This window comes from Carcharhinus amblyrhynchos, chromosome 1 (genome assembly GCF_965287045.1).
Source record: "Carcharhinus amblyrhynchos chromosome 1, sCarAmb.v2.hapA, whole genome shotgun sequence".
NCBI classification, from domain to species: Eukaryota; Metazoa; Chordata; class Chondrichthyes; order Carcharhiniformes; family Carcharhinidae; genus Carcharhinus; species Carcharhinus amblyrhynchos.
In genome coordinates, this window is record NC_137324.1 from 32,387,780 (window position 1) to 32,401,484 (window position 13,705).

Here is a 13,705-nt window from a genome sequence, read left to right on the forward strand (position 1 = left end):
GACTTGCTGTGTAGTTCCCAAATGTAGTTCAAGCTAATGTCGTTTTTATTTTCTGCGCTAACAAAAACAGATCACTTTTATGAGCTTTGAAATTATGAAATGAAAGCATGTGGCCAATGACCCAGAAAGGCGTGATTTCTACTTAATAAACTCTATTTTCTTCATGGTTACTATTATAAAAACAATGGGAACCTTCACAAATGGCTGGGTTTGAGATGTAAAAATGTTTAACAGTCTCGAGCATGAGTTCATCCCACATGGAATCTGCCTGCTTTCAGTTTTAACAGAGCGAGGACATGAGTTGGGCCATCAACCTGCTTCTGGAAGGTGGGTTGGTCATTTCAATGTTTTCATGAGGTTGCGTGTCTGCATTTTATCTCCAGCTAAAGGGAGATGAGGTCTGTTGCATGGAGGAGGTAAATGATTTTCCAGCACTGCCTGTGGTCCAGGAGGAGCATGAATGTTTTTTTTCTAGCCCCCCACTCAAAGCTAATCTGCTTCCTCCTTCCAACCTTCTGGCAATCAAACCATCTGCCTCTCCACCCACCCAGTTACTACAGTTGAAAGCCCCATCCCCTCCCCACCATAATCACAGATCTCACCCAACCCAGCATCTCTGCCTGTAATCTGGTTCTGATTCCTCAATCCTTAGACCACCCTGTACACTGTATCCCAACCCACACTCTGTAAACATCAAGGAACCTACTTACTTGGGAGTAAGTAGTTCCCAACTACTTCCAACTTGTTGGCGAACCATTCCTGCCAATCAGACTGGTTCCAGTGTGCTGTGAATTTAAAGCTCTGCCGTATTTAGGGAAACACAGTAAGAAGTCTGACAACACCAGGTTTAAGTCCAACCGATTTATTTGATAGTAAACTCACAAACTTTTGATGTTCCCCTTTTCGTCACGTGAATGGAGAGTTCTCTCTCCATTCACTCTCCATTCACCTGATGAAGAGGGGAACCTCGAAAGCTTGTGAGTTTACTATCAAATAAATCGGTTTGACTTAAACCTGGTGTTGTCAGACTTCTTACTGTGTTTACCCAAGTCCAACGCTGGCATCTCCACATCATGACTTCTATCGTATTTAGGGAAACCCAGACTTCCAGGTTTCCTGACAGTAGCTCTTCCCCTCTGCTTGCAAATCCCACTCCAATAATTATTGGACAATACCATGGGAAAAATCCCTGTCAAACGTGTTCCCATTAATGACCCATGTACAATTTACAAACATTTAAAAAGTTCAGTTTGTGAAATTTCTTCCCTCCTTCCCCTTGGGAAATGAATTCAAAGAAAAGAAAATTGGATTTATTTCCAGGTGTCCAGTAAAAATTCAAAAATTGAACCTATTTCAGCCCGTGAATATTTGCATTCCATATTTGAAATTCTCGTGATCTCACAGAAATTACATTTTCCAAGGAGTATTTTATCATCATCCATATTTATCAACATAATATTTCTTGCTTATAATCATTTTTTCTTTAGTGAGTTTTTAATGAGAACTTGTTATATATTTGTGCTACTCCTTTTATTTATTTTATCACATCTCCTGAGTGAGGAGCATTGACTAGATTACTGGCATTATTTCTTGCTCATCAAGTAAAATGTGATGTGAGAGAAATCTTAGCACATAGAACATTACAGTGCAGTACAGGCCCTTCGGCCCTCGATGTTGTGCCGACCAGTGGAGCCGATCTAATGACCCTCTAACCTAAACTATTCCAATATTATCCATATGCCTATCCACTGACCATTTGAACGCCCTTAAAGCTGGCGAGTCCACAACTGCTGCAGGCAGGGCATTCCATGACCTTAGTACCCTCTGAGTAAAGAACCTACCCCTGACATCCGTCCTATAATTACCACCCCTTAATTTAAAGCTATGTCCCCTCGTGTTAGCCATCACCATCCAAGGTAAAAGGCTCTCACTGTCCACCCTATCCAATCCTTTGATCATCTCGTATGCATCATCTTGTCCGCACAACGAGTGGTTCGGGTCTGAATTGCACTGGCTAGAAGTGTGGTGGAGGCAGATTCAATTGAGACATTCAACAAGGCATTAGATGATTACTTGAATAGAAACAATGGGGAGGGATTATGGAAAAAAGGCAGAGGAATGGCATTGAGCCACAATGCCTGTTTGGCAAGCTGGTGCAGACATGATAGGCCAAATGGCCTCCTCCTGTGCCAAAACAATTCTGTGACGTAGTGGCATGAGATTTTTAATACCCATTGAACTATGAAAGCTTAGAATCAACTAATCTGAGTAAATTGAGATCAAATGAGGGACCATACTAATCTGCAAGGCGTGTAGCTCATTACTCTTCTGAAGGAAGGAGGGTGACACTTTGATTTTCTACAAAGGAGTTTTCTTTTACTTAAAATAATAGATGTTGTATTGGGGCCTGATAATTTAATGTGATTGTCTACCAACCCTCATTCACATCTACAACTGACAAGCCAATACGGCTGATATTCCCAAAGTCTTGTTGAGGCCTTTTGCTATCGGTGAGGAAGGCTTTCAGTATCAGGAAGGTTGTTAGTAATGTGCTTGGCAGTAAACTCCCTCATTGCTTCCCTAGATTTTTGAAAGAGGTCATCAGCCCTTCTGACTAGTACAGGCTGAAGTTTACTACAGTTTACTTATTCATTCATGGGATGTGGGCATCACTGGCTGGGTTAAGAATCAACCACCTTGGAGTCACATGTAGGCCAGATCAGGTAAGGACAGCAGATTTCCTTCCCTAAAGGACATCAGTGAACCAACTGGGTTTTTACGACTGTCGACACTGATTTTGTGGTCATCCTTTAATTCCTGATTTTTATTGAATTCGAATTTCGCCATCTGCCACGGTGGGATAAAACCCAGGCCCCCAGAACCCTGGCTCTCTGGATTCCTAATTTAGCAACAATACCATGACACCACTGCCTCCCTGTATATATTGCTTATAATATGAAAAGAAAATCCTAAGATCTTCACAAAAATATAATCTCAAAAAAATGGATACTCACGAGGGGGCATTGCTAGCACGAGGGGGCATGGCTTTAAATTAAGGGGGGGTAGTTATAGGACGGATGTCAGGGGTAGGTTCTTTACCCAGAGGGTGGTGAGGGATTGGAATGCCCTGCCTGCTGCAGTTGTAAATGCGCCTAGTTTGGGGGCGTTTAAGAGATCCGTGGAAAGGTTTATGGATGAAAAGGGATTGGTTTAGGTTAGAGGGTCATTGTTTTTTAACTGGTCAGCGCAACATCGTGGGCCGAAGGGCCTGTTCTGCGCTGTAATGTTCTATGTTCTATGTTCACCTAAAAAAAATCTCATGAAGAGGAACCAAGATATGATTAGAGATGGTGAGTTTAAAGGAGGAAAGGGAGATGGAACATTTTAGGGAGGATAAAAGGAAAAATACCCACGTTCTTCAGCCTAAGCTTGTAACTGAAACCTCTAATTCCTGAAACCATTCTGGTGACTCTCTTTTACACCCTCGCATCCTTCCTAAAGTGTGGTGGCTGGAGCTGACCCAATACTCTCGTGATGGCCTAAGCTGAATTTTATAAAGATCCAGCATAACTTCCCCATTTATGTACTCAATATCTCTATTTATGAAGCCTAAGGTCCCATCCTCTCAATATATCCTGCCGCCTGTTTACACCTAAGCACATGAATTTCCAGCTTCCTCTGGTCCTGAGTATTCTTTGGAACTATGCCATTAAATCCATATTGCCTCTTCCTATCCCTTCTGCCAAAATATTTCATGGAATCATAGAACCCTACAGTGCAGAAGGAGGCCATTCAGCCCACCAAGTCTGCATCGACCACGATTCCTATTACACCGTGCATTTACTCTAGGTAGTACTCTGACACTTAAGGGGCAATTTCCTATGGTCAATTCACGTAACCCACACATCTTTGGACTGTGGGAGGAAATTGGAGCACCTGGAGGAAACTCACATGGACAAGGGGAGAATGTGCAAACTCCACATAGACAGTGTCCCAAGCTGAGAATCTACCTGGGTCCCTGGCGCTGTGAGGTAGCAGTGCTAACTTCTCTGTATTAAATCCCATCTGCCACTTGTCTTTGTTTAAGGGTTCTGCTGCATAGTGTGTTCTCACTGGCACTGATTCTTACATTTCAGGGAGGTGGACTGGTTGAGGCTCTGCTCATAATTTTTTCTCCCACCAAGACTGTCCCAGTTAAAACCTGTATGAGGTGAACCTGCTATGCCAATCTGGGCACATGCAGAGGGGTGAAGCTCCATTACAATTTGTGATACAAGGTCTCAGAGGCAGACCTGGTGGATGAATGAGGCACATGCGCACGTCAAAAGCAGTGGTAATGGTGGATGAAAGCTGCTGTGGGACTGGCACTCGTCAGTCATCACGCTACCAAGACTGTGCTGTTGTCAACAACATACTGACTTCACTGATGTTAAAAATTAACGTGCAGAACTCTGCTCAGGATACCGAAAAGCATAGAATGGTAGTCAAGTGGTGTTGGAGAAAACTCTGTGAACCTGGAGCTCTCCGGTCACAAAGCTGCATGTTGGCAGTGGATGCCCATTGGTCACTGAGCTCTTGGAATTGGGACAGAAGTAGCCCACTGATAGCAGCATCCATGACTGAGCAGTCTTCTTTAGGGCCACCAACTATGTGTGCTTGTAACTCACCAACCTTATTCACCACACTGTGTGCTCACATACATGCATTCAAAACCTATATTTGTATTCTTATTCTGCTCTCTAACATTTCCTTCTCTCCTAATATCAAAGCTCTCTCACCTCGGGATAGCAGAATGATCTTTAATGCTAAACAGTTGTTCTTAAAATATATTTACTGTTACTATGTAGGAAAACATGGTATCCAGTTTGTGCAAAGTGAGGTCACAAAACACTGAGACAAATGACTCATTGATATGTTTAGGTGTTCTGGCTGAGGAATGGATATTAACTAGATATTTAATTCTCCAGTTTTCTTTACATAGAGCCACAGGAGCCATCTGAAAGATGGCACCTTTGTCAATGCAGCACTTCCTCAGTGCATTGAAGCATTAGCCTGGATTATGAATGGAACTTGAAGCTATAACTATCTAACTGAGGTGAAAATGCTAAGAATGAGCCTAACTAACAGTAAATCCATGGATCATAAAATTTGAGATGTTGATGATGCTTTCCTGTTCATACATTTTTGTATTATTAATTTCATCTTTTGAGACATCTTCCTGTTAAGAAATGTTTGTTAATCTTTGAATATCATGATCTATGATTCACAACTGCTGCTACTTGTAGCTACTCTTACCAGGAGATCTACTGGAGGAAACCCACACTGACATGGGGAGAATGTACAAACTTCACAACATCAGTCACCTGAGGGCGGAATTGAAACCAGATCCCTGGTGCTGTGAGCGGCAGTGCTAACTACTGTGCTACTGCACTGCCCTAGGACTGCATGATGGCACAGTGGTTAGCACTGCTGCCTCACAACACCAGGGATCAGGGTTTGATTCCCAGCTTGGGTTACTGTCTGTGCAGAGTCTGCATGTTCTCTGTGTCTACATGGGTTTCCTCTGCATGCTGTGGTTTCCTCCCATAGTCCAAAGATGTGCGTGTTAGGTGGATTGGCCATGCTAAATTGGCCGTACTGTCAGGGGGATTAGCAGGATAAATATGGGGATAGGGCATGGGTGGGATTGTGGTCAATCCAGACACGATGGGCCGAATGGCCTCCTTCTGCACTGTAGGAAGTCTGTGTTTCTATGCTGTTAATGTAATGTAATGCTTGCCTGTCTTGTGCTACCCTCTGTAGCTTGTCTGCAACAACTCTGTGACATCCATCATCCAACCAGGTCTTGGTCAATCCTTCTTACTGTTGGCTTCCAATTTGCCCTCTAGAGGAGACTTCTGTAGCTCTTCAGCTCTGAACAAATGGCTGAAGTACTGACAATTTATATTCCAAATGTCACCTTAGAGTTCTTTTTACTCTTGCAATTTCAAGCAGTTTTTCATTTGTCTTATGGTCAACTAGATTTACAGCAAAACATGACAACATTTAATGGGATATTTCTACAGGCTAAAAGTAAGCATAAGAAGAGCAAGCTTAGCCATGATGATTGATGAATAACAAATTGAATAAACAAATCCATTCATTGGCCTCCATGCAGTCAGGCACTGCTGCTATTGTGGAGAAAATATTGTGTTTAGAATTGGAAAACTTAATACCTATTTTAAACCAGTATAAAAAGGATTGTTAAAACATAAAATGCTGGAAATGCATATTATGTTGATTGACATTTCAAAGAGAAAAATAGGTTAACACTTCAGGATAAAAGTAAAATAAAGTAAAATTTACTTAAAAGTAAGGCTAATACTGCAATGAATTTACTGTGAAATTCTCCTAGTCACCACATTTCTGGCACCTGTTTGGGTCAGTGCACCTAATCAGCACGCCCTTCAGATTGTGGGAGGAAACTAGAGCACCCGGAGTTTACAGGGAGAATGTGCAAACTCCACACAGACAGTGACTTGAACCAGGGTCCCTGGCGCTGTTGGGCAGCAGTGGTTTTCCATCAGAACATGAACTGCGGTTTGTCATGTATTGAGATGATGAGGCAATAAGGTGGTATTTTGTTTTAGGACAGTCATGCACAACATCTTAGAGTGAGAAAGTACCGTGGCTAGGCAGGGAACAGCCAACATATGCTTTGTTGACTAGAATGAAGGAGGAGAACTGGATCTTGTGGGGCTTAAAACCAGAATGAATAACTGGTTCTAAACCTTCAATACACTTCAATAATCTGCCTTGTATTCTAGCCTATCTAATATTCTTGGAAGTGAGTTTCCCAGAGACCTTTGGAGAAAGAGTTTTATCACTACAAATGTAAGTTACATAACCAGCTTCTCCAGTTGGTGGTGGTTGCTATTTTGTTGGCAATGAATAGTTAATCTTTCAGTTTACTTCTACCTTGGTGTAGATTTTACATTGCTTTCCTCCCTCTCTCCTTGCCTTTGATATAATGTGGCAGATCTGTAGCCAGAAACATCATTCAGTGAACGGGGCTTTGTAACTGTTTTATTTGTCAGCTTGGACATGGATGATTGCTTATGTTGCTGCCCATATGCTGAATCTGCCCACAATGTAAGCTGGGTAAATTCGGAGCACCATCAGCCTTTCAAACACTTGTGGCTGCGCTTTCATTGAGCTGTTCCATATATAAATGGTTTACCAGTTTTCTTATCAGCTATTCACTAAGAAATTCCTGCAACTTGGCATCATCTGCTCAAAAACAGCAACAACTGCATCCCTTACATGATGTTACTTGCTTGGGAGATCACCAATCAGTGGAAACTCACTATGTAGGAGGTGAGAGTGGGTGGCAATCTAAATCCAATAGTAGAGGAGTGAACTTGCTGTCAGAGTATTGTGACATTACTGTTGATAGGACAACATAGCCTGTGAGTCAGATAGTTCAGAATCAAAGAATTGTTATGGTGCAGAAGGAATCCATTTGGCCATCGTGTCGGCACTGGCTGTCCAAAAAGATTGATTACTTAGTGCTATTCCCCTGCCTACTCCCCATACCCCTGCACATTATTTCGATTCAGATAATCATCTAATGCCCTCTTGAATTCCTCACTTGAACCTGCTTCCACCACACTCCCAGGCAGTGCATTCCAAATCCAAACCACTTATTATATGAAAGGGCAGATTTTACAGCTTTGTTCATCCCAAAACCGTAAAATCCCATCCAAAGTCAACAGACCTTTCCATTGTTCCATCTCTCATTCGTTTCAGTTCCTGTGGCATCCGGGACAGTAAAATTCTGGCAAAAAATGTTTTTCTTATGTCACATTTGTTTCTTTTGCAAGTTACTTAATATCTGTGCACTTTCATCCTGGATCCTTTTATAAATGGCACTTTTACAAATGGGAATAGTTTCTCCCTATCTTCCCTGTCTAGCCCTGTGATAGATTTTCTCTATCAGATGTCCCCTTTGCTACCTTCTTGCTAAGGAAAACAGTCCCAACGTCTCCAATCTAGCTTCATAATTGAAGTTTCTCAATTCTGGAACCATTCTTGTAAACATCTTCTGCACTCTCTCCAATGTGTTCATAACCTTCATATAGCGTAGCACTCAGAACTGTACATAATACTCAGATTGAGGTCTAACTAGTGTCTTGTATAAGTTCAGCATAACCTCCTTGCTCTTGTACTCTGTGCCCCCATAAATAAAGCCAAGAATACTAATATGCTTTATTAATTGCTCTCCCTATTTGTCCTGCCACCTTCAATTATCTATGCACATAACATAACATAAGAAATAGGAGCAGGAGTAGGCCACCTAGCCCCTTGAGCCTGCCCCGCCATTCAATAAGATCATGGCTGATCTGTCGTGTCTCAGTTCCACATTCCCGCCCTCTCCCCATAACCCTTAATCCCCTTGCCTATCAAAAACCTATCAACCCGCGTCTTAAAAATATTTAGCGAGGCAGCCTCCACCACTTCAACGGGCAGAGAATTCCCGAGATTCACCACCCTTTGAGTGAAGAAATTCCTCCTCAACTCCGTTCTAAACCGCCCCCCCTTTATCTTCAGGCTGTGCCCTCTAGTCCTACTGTCCTTTCTGAGTGGGAAGAGCCTCTCCACCTCTATCCTATCCATCCCATTCATCATCTTATATGTCTCAATGAGATCTCCCCTCATTCTTCTAAACTCTAACGAGTACAAGCCTAGTTTATTCAGCCTCTCCTCATAGTTCAACAGCTTTACTTTTTATTTGATATTGGCTGCTCATGTTCTTCCTACCAAACTGCATCATCTTACACTTATCCACATTGAACTTCACCTGCCACCTATCTGTCCACTCTACCAACTTCTCTATGTCCTTTTGAAGTCTTACATCGTTCTTCTCACAGTTTACAATGCTTCCAAGTTTTGTATCATCCACAAACTTCGAAACCTTTTCCTGCACACCAAGCTCTAGATCATTAATACATATCAGGAAAAGCCAGGGTCCCAATATCAACCCCTGGGGAACGTTACTTGCTCATCCCAAAAAATATCCATTGACCATGACTCTCTGCTTCCTATTATTCAACAAATTTTGTATCCATATTGCTACAGTCCCTTTTATGTCATGAGCTATAATCTTTCTCACTGATATGCAGGTGCATCAAGTAATAAGGAATTTTGGCATTTATAGTAAAGGGTTAAAGTATAAATGTAAGGAAGTGTTGCTGCAACTATACAAGGCATTGGTGAGACCACACCTACAGTATTGTGTACAGTTTTTGTCCTGTTATTTGAGAATGGATGTAGTTGCACTGAAGGCAGTTCAGAGGAGGTTTACTAGACTGATTCCAGAGGATGTTTCTTCTTGTGGGGCAGTCTAGAACATGAGGTTTTAAGATAGGAGGTAGCAGATTTAAAACAGAGATAAGGAGAAATTACTTATCTCAAAGCATCATGAATCTGTGAATTCGTTCTCCCAGAGAGCGGTGGATGCTGGGACGTTGAGTAAGTTTAAGGAGGAGATAGATAGGTTTTTAATTAGTAATGGGTTATGGAGAATGGGCAGGAAAGTGAAGTTGAGGCCAAGTCAAGACTAGCCATGACTATATTGAATTTATTTTATATTAATCTGTGGGACATGGGCATTGCTGGCTGGCCAGTATTTATTGCCCATGCCTAGTTGCCCTTGGATGGCAGTTGAGAGCCACCTACGTTACTGTGGCTCTGGAGTCACAGGTAGGCCAGACCAGGTAAGAATGGCAGATTTCCTTCCCTAAAGGACATTAGTGAACCAGATGGGTTTTTTTGACAATCAACAATGGTCATCAGTAGATTCTTAATTCTAGAATTTTTTTATTGAATTCAGATTCCACCATCTGCCATGGTGGGATTCAAACCCATGTCCCTAGAGCTTTAGCCGAGTTTCTGGATTAATCGAGTAGCTGGATTAATAGTCTAGCGATAATACCAGTAAGCCATCGCCTCCCTCCCTCTTGCCTACTCCTGCTCCTTGTTATGTTCTTACAAGTCTATTGTGTAACACTGTATTGAATGACTTTTGTAAATTCATGTACCCTCATCGCCATTTTCTGTTACCGCTTCAAAAAAAAACTCCAGCTAGTTTGTTAAACACAATTTCCCCTTGTTGCGAATTCTTCTATTACTTTGGTAATGATGTGTTTTACTCTAGGAAAATAAACTGTGATCATCAATATCTTTTAACAGAAAAAATAATGAAGTAAAATTACATTGTTCTCCCTATCTGCATGTTGTGATACAAGGCTGGAATGGTTGCTACCCCTCTGGTGAATTCTTTGAGCCATCCTATCCCCTTATGTTGCTCCAGACTTTTTTGCGGGTTAGCTGGAGTACTGTGTGCAGCTTTGGTCGTCGTACTTACGCAAGGATATTTTGGCCTTGGAGGGAGTGCAGAGGAGGTTTACTAGGCTGATACTGGAGTTGAGGGGGTTGAGCTATGAGGAGAGGCTGAATAAACTAGGCTTGTACTCGTTGGAGTTTAGAAGAATGAGGGGAGATCTCACTGAGACGTATAAGATGATGAATGGGATGGATAGGATAGAGGTGGAGAGGCTCTTCCCGCTCAGAAAGGACAGTAGGACTAGGGGGCACAGCCTCAAGATAAAGGGGGGGGCGGTTTAGAACAGAGTTGAGGAGGAACTTCTTCACTCAAAGGGTGGTGAATCTCTGGAATTCTCTGCCCGTTGAAGTGGTGGAGGCTGCCTCGCTAAATATTTTTAAGACGCGGGTTGATGGGTTTTTGATAAGTGAGGGGATTAAGGGTTATGGGGAGAGGGCGGGAATGTGGAACTGAGCCACGACAGATCAGCCATGATCTTATTGAATGGCGGGGCAGGCTCGAAGGGCTGGATGGCCTACTCCTGCTCCTATTTCTTATGTTCTTAAGTCTCCACACGCAGACTCTTCCATCCAACCCTATAAGCTCCAGGCAGTATCATTCAGGTTCAGTGACTTTGTACTCCCTAAGTACTATTCTCTTCCTCTCCTAAAGCACTGTATGCATCTGCCCAAAAGTTACAAAAGTAATGTAGTTCGCTGTCTCCTCCTCGATGAGGAAGCATTCAGCCTCGATTTAACACTTCCCAACAATGCCTTGAAGTCAGTATTAGGTCTTCTATTGAAAAGTTACTGTGGATCTGCATTAAACCCTACAATTGTTAGATCTCCAATTTGTTATATTATTGCTGGTTTTAAGAACATAAGAACATAAGAAATAGGAGCAGGAGTAGGCCATCTAGCCCTTCGAGCCTGCCCCGCCATTCAATAAGATCATGGCTGATCTGTTGTGGCTCAGTTCCACATTCCCGCCCTCTCCCCATAACCCTTAATCCCCTCTCTTATCAAGAACCCATCAACCCGCTTCTTAAAAATATTTAGCGAGGCAGCCTCCACCACTTCAACGGGCAGAGAATTCCAGAGATTCACCACCCTTTGAGTGAAGAAGTTCCTCCTCAACTCCGTTCTAAACCGCCTCCCCTTTATCTTGAGGCTGTGCCCCCTAGTCCTACTGTCTTTTTTGAGCGGGAAGAGTCTCTCCACCTCTATCCTATCCATCCCATTCATCATCTTATACGTCTCAATGAGATCTCCCCTCATTCTTCTAAACTCTAACGAGTACAAGCCTAGTTTATTCAGCCTCTCCTCATAGCTCAATCCCCTCAACTCCGGTATCAGCCTAGTAAACCTCCTCTGCACTCCCTCCAGGGCCAAAATATCCTTGCGCAGGTGCGGCGCCCAAAACTGCACACAGTACTCCAGCTGCGGCCTCACCAATGCCCTATACAGCTGCAGCAAGACCTCCCTACTTTTATATTAATATCAATAGAAATTTCTAATTATTGAATTTCAACCACTCTTAAATTTTAACACCCAACAACCAATTTCTTACCCACGTTGCGCTTTTTAAACTGATTATAGAGACATTCCACCTCATCTTCCATCATGTATCTGATGTCAAGCCCCAGGCTGTCCACTGTAGAGGCCACCCTTGCAGCATTAGCCTGGGTGCCTCACATTACTGGCATCATCTGCTGTGAGAGAAAGCTTTGGGACTCCAACAGTTGGCCTGCGATTGCTGGAGTGTCACTGATATCCATTCCTGCTCTGTCTTTGCATCTCCAGCAGCTGAGGGAAGAACTACGTCAGATACATCACACCTAGCTGGGGTACAGCTGAGTCCTGGGATCCAGAAAACCTCCAATTGTCTAACCCCAAGGACGTTCCTGCCTCCACCTGATGTGGATTAAGAGTATGAGGTGCTCACCAGATAGTGACCCAGAAACCTGATAGCTAAGACTTCCCACCAGTGAGTCTCTGTGCTGGTGAAGGGTATGGATGACAACTGTAACAAATCTTCAGTGCCTCCCTCCGATCTCCTCGGAAGAATGCTTGTGAGTTGCCATTGGATTTGGTCAGATGGAGGAAAGCCTAGAGGCTCCACACTTTTCTCTCTCAGGCCCATCTCTCTCAGCACACAGGCCTGCTCTCATTCCTCTACTGCTACCTCCAGTGCTTGCTTCCCAAAAGGAGTCATGGTCCTCAGCTCTCCCGTGCCACTGCCTGTCTTCACCTGCTTGTGGTTATGAGCAAGCTTACCATGCAGGGAGACAAATGGGGAGGTGGTGTGCTAGGTCAGAGGGCAATCCTGCCTAGCATGTGTGGGTGCTGCATGAGAGCAGGGGTGAATTATGAAGAGAGGAGCCTCAGGGCAGATGAGAAAGTGTTTAGGATGTTAGCTGGTGGGGCTAGCGAGGTGGCAGAATGTGTGCTCCATGTGGCACAGTTGAGGGTGTCTGAGAGCGGTGAGAGAAGCACTTTCCCAGATAGCATGGAGGAGATCATCCATTTTCTTCTGGCAATGAATCCCTGTTGAGTTTGCTGGCACTCACCAATATGGCCACCATCTCACATGTGTGGTTGGTGACCTTACTGGAGAGTTTCCTGCCCGTCTGTGAACATAAGAACATAAGAAATAGGAGCAGGAGTAGGCCATCTGGCCCTTCGAGCCTGCCCCGCCATTCAATAAGATCATGGCTGATCTGTCGTGGCTCAGTTCCACTTTCCCGCCCTCTCCCCATAACCCTTAATCCCCTCTCTTATCAAAAACCCATCAACCCGCTTCTTAAAAATATTTAGCAAGGCAGCCTCCACCACTTCAACGGGCAGAGAATTCCAGAGATTCACCAGCCTTTGAGTGAAGAAGTTCCTCCTCAACTCCGTTCTAAACCGCCCCCCCTTTATCTTGAGGCTGTGCCCCCTAGTCCTACTGTCTTTTTTGAGCGGGAAGAGTCTCTCCACCTCTATCCTATCCATCCCATTCATCATCTTATACGTCTCAATGAGATCTCCTCTCATTCTTCTAAACTCTAACGAGTACAAGCCTAGTTTATTCAGCCTCTCCTCATAGCTCAACCCCCTCAACTCCGGTATCAGCCTAGTAAACCTCCTCTGCACTCCCTCCAAGGCCAAAATATCCTTGCGCAGGTGCGGCGCCCAAAACTGCACACAGTACTCCAGCTGCGGCCTCACCAATGCCCTATACAGCTGCAGCAAGACCTCCCTACTTTTATATTCAATCCCCCTCGCTATGAAGGCCAGCATCCCATTCGCCTTCCTGACCACCTGCTGCACCTGCAGGCTGGGTTTTTGCGACTCATGCACA